Genomic DNA, 6,579 nt, shown 5'->3' with positions numbered 1-6,579 from the left:
CGCCGTGTTAGTTGCCCCAACACTAGCTTCTGGTGGAAGCGTTTTGACCGAAATTGCCAGCTTACGTCATTTACGGGTGTCCTAATCACTCAGTGTAAAGGAATCACATTTCAGTTGTAAGTGGAATCGTTCAAGCGATATTTTCTTTCATATAGCTGAATTATGGTTGCGCTGTCTACTTTTACTGTAGTGGTTTTATTTGTGTCATTTCGCTTTAGATTTCCCGTAAATACAACTCGAAGACCTCTCTGAGTGAACGCTGTAAGAAGCAAAGATTGGAAATCGACAAGACGTAGCAGAATCTTTCCTCAGCATTTTCGGGAGAAGGACATGACCGAACATCAGTTTCGTCAAACTGTATTAAGGAAAGTGCTGGATTATGCAAGCAGCGTTTTCACATCGTATACTTCTTTTCTTGGTTATTCGAACCGTATAACAAAAAGGAAGTTACATTAACAAGACAAAATGTGTCGTATTACTTGATCAAATACTCATTTACGACCAGAAAAACGTCTGAAAATGCCTTCCTGTTCTGTGTTATTTTCGAAAGCACTGTAACATTTTCTGTTTAAAACAACAGTTGTGTGTGAAAATGAAAACAAGAAGCAATAGTAAACAGTAGTCTGATAGTCAAGCATCGAACATGGCGGTGCAAACTTCAGAGCAACGTGCAGCTTAAAAGTCTGCAGCGGCATCTCCCCTTATTATATCTCCATGAATATGTCGCTGGTGAATCTTTGGTTATTTTTATATAGGGCAAATGTCTCGTAATAGAATATCTATGAATTGTTTATAGGAGACTTTTGACAAGGATACATAGAAAGCATGTGAACTACACACAAATTTTTGAGAGTGTATACAAGTTCTTTATTTTGTAGCATTTTTACAAGGCATTTATGCTATGATTCAGTCAGTCATAGAAAAGAGCATAGGCGAGATTTTTGGATATGATATAGCTGAAAAAGCCAAACAAGACGCAGTTTGTACGTTCAATTCTCGCCCCCTGTACACCGTGGGAAAAACTTCCTTACGGGTAAGAGACACTCATACTTTTGTTAATTGCTTGTATGTAGGTACAAGAATATTCTTGTGTTTTGTTTAAGGACGCTCCAAAGACAGCCGATGTTACCACACAGAGGGTTTCTTGTATTTCATACCGCATAATCACGTTAGTGTCTATAATGGTGTAATATAATAAATCCTTTAGCGTGTTACAAATATGTCATTTTGATTAGAAAGATTTGCCTAATAACACTGCTTTTAGAAAAGAGCAATGATGAGTACAGTAGGCCTCAACGGACTTGACAAAAGATCAGAGTACAGTGGATCATGTAAGTGTTTACAGCTTCGCAGCAAACAAGCAGTGTAAAGCACGACTAGAGACAGTTAGTACTATTTAGGTGTTTCTAAAGCTTTCGACGTCTCCTAGAAGAAATACTTTCTTACGGGATACGTAGTCAGTTCGATCCAGAACGAATATTTCCTGAACGCAACGTTTGGCTCTGAACGAAGAGTGATAGCGTAATTATACAGAATCCATTCTAAGATGAGTGATACTATGTTAGGAAAATGTACGCCTCAGCACGTATTTCCTATCGATTACTGCCATGGATGTAGTGTATAGGAATAACATCATAGAACAGAATGTACACCTTTCTCGTAGTCTCTATGAATCTGGATTGCAACTGATGCTTGACGCTGCCTGACTACACAGGACGAGCACGTTGAATGAGTACCTGCAGTTTGAGAGCTTCACAAATCTAGTGTGGCAGGTTCACAGCAGAGACTTGAAATCCGGTTGAACGTGCATGGATCGCTTTAAACAAGGATTGTAGACTAAGATCATAAATATACTCGTCAGATTCCGGTATATCTTGTATTAAGATCATAATGTAACCAAGTAAATTTGTCTCAGACGAGATCTCGAATCTGGAGTTCCTGTTAAACGCGGGCTGCCGCCTTAATCATCAGACTGTGTGAGTGCGTCGCTAGGCCCGATTCAAACTTTCATTTCACTAAAGTTTCCCCCTATTACACCCAAACAAGCGAAGATGGCTAACCGTTTCATAATAGGGTAATTTCAAAAATGATTGCCTATCGAAGTCGCGGGATCCAAAGGATAAATATCGAACGTGCGATCCTAAATCGATCAAGCAAGCGACTCGGATGGCGGGCGATATGAGTATGTTTACGGTCGTCACTACAGCGATGTCAAAAGAAAACCGTTACAAAAATACTTGTAATTACAAAGGAGATAACTTACCTTACTCGTCGTCGGTGTTGTCGTCATGTGAAAGTCCATGTGATATGTACGCTACGGGAACAATTCACTTTTTGCCATTAATTCGCGGAGGTATGTAACTTAGAGCAACTAAGGGAACGACGGAAAACAGATAAAAATGACAATCACAAATAACTGATCATAACGCCCGCCACCCGAGTCACGCGATCGATTTAGAATCGCACGTTCGATATTTATCGTTTGGACCCCGCGACTTCGATAGGCAATCATTCTTGGAAATTACCCAGAATAGGCTACAAGGTGAACGGATGTGATGGGGGACCGCGATTTACTCTGTCAGAAAAGATACAGGCGTATAACTATTGAATTAAATTCACTGACGATGAATGGAGGTTACGGTGATGAAGTCAATGAAGACACAGTGAAATGAAATGAAATCTGAGAAGTAGAGCACAGAAATACTAAATTCCCGTGTAGTGAACACGTTGTGACTAAAGTAATTCTGTGACTCGAATCCGGACTCCCTGCTTGTCTTGACACCTGCCTTAACTTGCATTAGGCTTTCTGAACGCGCCTGCAGGCTCCAGTCAAACTTGGGATTAGCGTACGGTCCGATTCTGCTCGTCTTGACTCTTGACGTCATATCTGGTATAAACAGTGTAGTTTACACCATTTACTAAGAAAACCACAGATAACATTTACTAAGAGGCCTCTTACACCCTTCAAGATGACCAATACAAGATAGTTCCTTTCAGCAGCAAACAAATACAAATACACGAAATATTTGAGCCACCTAGTGAAATGAAACAAACAAGGCAACCGCGGGAATTAGGTGATTTTGGTCGAGGGCAAAATAAAAATGCAACAATAAGACTAACAAACATCATTCCAAGACAAACACACGATCGGAAAATAACGAAAAATTCCTCCTGTACAAACCGAACAGAAAAATACAAGAAACACACGACTGGAATCGAATATTGCACTAGACCTATATAGCTCCTATGAAGACAGCTAATCCACCTACTCACCTGACGCAGCCATAAAAATCGGTGTCGTAAATTTCCCTTAACCTATATAGGTGAAATGAAGACAGCTACACCAGACAACTGTCTTCTCCCCTCCCCCCCCCCCCCCTCCCAAATAAACACAAACACATACATAATAATAATCGGCGCTTCACACATTCGGTAATGAGCCCATTCAGTTACAAAAATATTATAGTACTAGGCCTATCTTCGCACATCGCAGCATCACGTGCCCTAGAATTTCACTGTCTGGTCCATAGTTACAAACAAAACAATCATAAAATTCAGTCTAAAAAAACTAACATATCGATAACAGAAACGATTACAACAAACCATATCACAAATACAAACATCCGCCACAAGATTGCACCACCACTAAAAACAACACACCACCTACAAAAACGATCCACTTCAGATACACCACCTCTCCACCTAGCCGCACTCGAGAAAAGACAGCCAAATGTTTGCAAGAAACCAAGATAATAAATATGACCACTAGTTGTTTCACTAGCAACAATTTGAGCTGTGCTCTTCTGTTCCTGCCTAACTTCACCCTCGAAATGCATACCATATTCGAAGAACGGCCAAATATTTGTGAAAAAGAAGATTATAAATATAATCACTAATCGTTTCACCTACAGCGAGAAACAGCCAAATATTTGTGTGAAACAAATGTGGCCGCTACTTGTTTCTCTAGAGCTATTTAAGCTTTGCTCTCAGCATCCTATCTAACCACACACTCATAAATAGTGTCATATCTGCAATAAACAGCATACTTTATACCAAGATCTACCAAAACAGGCGCGACACCCGCCTCATTTTTGTTGGTAGCGTTACCGCTTACCAAAGGGGGCCCTGGTTCGATTCCCAGTAGAGGACTGGGTGATGTGTGTCCTTCATCATCAATTTCATCATCATTGACACGCAAGTCGCTGAAGTGGGGTCAACTAAAAAGACTTGCAATACGGCGGCCGAACCCCGAAGGGGATATCCCGCCCTAAAAATGCCATACGATCATTTGATTTCATATCCCGTCAACGCTAGCAGCGCCCCAAGCGGCCAGCAAGCGATACTTCTGAATACGGTGTCGGATGAGTGGGAATACTTACGATTATACAGATTTGTAATGTATTTTTTACGATAGGGACCGTACGTAGTGCCACAGAAATCGACAATAACAAAAATATTACACCTCATTTGTGATTATTTAGTTTCCTAAGAATCCTGGGACATAGGAAACGGCGCATTACAAGACCGTTTATTTCCGATTATCTTGTAAAGTATCGACATTTGCTGAATAATGTCATTTTCCTTTAATAACAAAAATTTCTAGTAAACACCAGAAGACCTGACACTAAGTAAATTTGAGTAACGCAAGATATGACCATAGACTCGACCTAACCTGCCGTCAGTACATTCCTCAAGAAATTAAGCTTTGAACAAACATATAATATTAGTCGACACACGTGTTTTCTGATACCGTGGAAGCTGACAACAACACAAATTGTTTGTCTTCTTGTAGAAATAGTAAACAGCCAATCAGTCGCAAAATGGAAGGTTTTTTAAACCCCTTTGCCATGGTTACAACGTTTATAAAAAACGTCTTCTTCAGAAGGAAATATAGACAACTGGATTACATGTTATGGCAGAAGTACATTAAAATATAGCCGAAAGGCGCCAGTCAAATATAAAATTTCACCTCCATAATAATTAAAACACAGACAACATGGTTATTGTCATTTGGTATTTCCTCACCAGTGTACAGTTATTGTTATCTTGTTATATTTGACTGCCGCCTTTCGGCTATATTTTATCGTACCTCTGCCACAACATGCAATCCATTTATCAGTATTTCCTTCTGAAGAACATGTTTTTATAAACGTTGAAACCGTGGCAAAGGGGTTTAATAAAAATTTCATTTTGACACTGATTGACTGTTTACTATTTCTACAAGAATATTTTATCCTACGATTGCTGCTTTAGCCATGTACAAAATAAAAAAAAATGTAAACAAATTCCAGAACGAGATTTTAACTCTGCAGCGGAGTGTGCGCTGATATAAAACTTCCTGGCAGATTAAAACTGTGTGCCAGACCGAGACTCGAACTCGGGACCTTTGCCTTTCGCAGGCAAGTGCTCTATCATTTTTTTTATTTTTTTGTTGATAGTTGTGAACGTCACATGACATCCGTTCAAGTTCGTTGTTGATCCTTTCACTCAGTTTTTTTTTTTATTACAGAGGCCAACCAGCTCTCTGACCGCACACGCTGAGCTACCGTGCCGGCTACCATCTGAGCTACCCATGCACGAGTCACACCCCCTCCTCACAGCTTTACTTCTGCCAGTACCTCGTCTCCTTCCATCCAAACTTTACAGAAGCTCTCCTGCGAACCTTGCAGAACTAGCACTCCTGAAAGGGTGCAGTTGCACTTGCAGTTCCTGCACTTGCACTTCTCCTTGCAGTTCTGCAAGGTTCGCAGGAGAGCTTCTGTAAAGTTTGGAAGGTAGGAGAGGAGGTACTGGCAGAAGTAAAGCTGTGAGGACGAGGTGTGAGTCGTGCTTGGATAGCTCAGATAGTAGAGCACTTGCCCCCGAGAGGCAAAGGTCCTGAGTTCGAGTCACGGTCTGGCACACAGTTTTAATCTGCCAGGAAGTTTCATGTAAACAAATTGTTTGCATTTCTGAGAACGAGACGACGTGTGAATTGATAGTTTTCGGTCGGTGTCAACATATAAACTAGTGGAAAATTAATAGTAAGTCTGAGGCAGTGCCATAGGAATTAAGTTTTCTTTCACATATTGGTATTTGACTGTCCTCCCGTGTGCATTACGTGCGGGAAAGTGCTGAATACTGACTCTGTAACTTGTGTTTACATTTCTGGAGGGAATTTTATTAGTGTTCAAACAAATTTCGGACTTGCAGCGGGTCGTCGTATAATTCAGTGCACGGCATGTTTGTTTGTAAATAAAACCACATTTTCTTGCTGCACTGCAATTCATTTTTCCCAGACGCGTTTCGCTTTTTCTTTTTTTTTTTTTTTTCTTATTTTTTTTTTTTTACTCTAAGGATCTACGGTGGGATCTAGAACGATACAGTTTTGTTTTAATATGTGTTATTTTTAGATTATCAAACAGTTCACGTCGCGTTTTTTATATTAACAGGTAATTACTGAGAGCTTTTTGGCATCTGCGTTTCCTGTCTGGTCTGGAGGTCACACTATCACTTCATTTTCGAAACATAAGCACATTTTTATATTCCAAATTTATTATTCACAATGTTCACAATGTCTATTTTTGCGGTGCACTATTA

Source organism: Schistocerca piceifrons, chromosome 2 (genome assembly GCF_021461385.2).
Source record: "Schistocerca piceifrons isolate TAMUIC-IGC-003096 chromosome 2, iqSchPice1.1, whole genome shotgun sequence".
NCBI lineage: Eukaryota > Metazoa > Arthropoda > Insecta > Orthoptera > Acrididae > Schistocerca > Schistocerca piceifrons.
This window is presented reverse-complemented; position numbering follows the sequence as displayed.